Genomic DNA, 357 nt, shown 5'->3' on the forward strand with positions numbered 1-357 from the left:
CTTTGAGGTTGTAGGTATTGCAATAATTGATTATCTTGCTGTAAAATGTACAATAAATAAATATAATCTTATTTCCACAGTTTTGCGATCGAGCTGTTATCGACGAAATGAGTGTGATGTTCTGTCGGGGAGACGGATTTACTATGGGCAAAATGCCTAAACGGTTTGACCATCATTCTAAAATGTCCCTAAGATTTGTGAACAGAGGAAGTTTTAAGCAATCACAACATCACAAAGTTTACTGTATTCATTTATTGAGGGTGCAACGGGGTACATACCCCCAAGTGTACCCAAGTTACATGACAAGTGACCTGTCACTCTTGTAATACCTGGTACATGGTACCAAGGGCTCTAGGA

This window comes from Phytophthora parasitica (assembly GCF_000247585.1).
Source record: "Phytophthora parasitica INRA-310 unplaced genomic scaffold supercont2.118, whole genome shotgun sequence".
In the NCBI taxonomy this organism is placed as follows: Eukaryota; Oomycota; class Peronosporomycetes; order Peronosporales; family Peronosporaceae; genus Phytophthora; species Phytophthora nicotianae.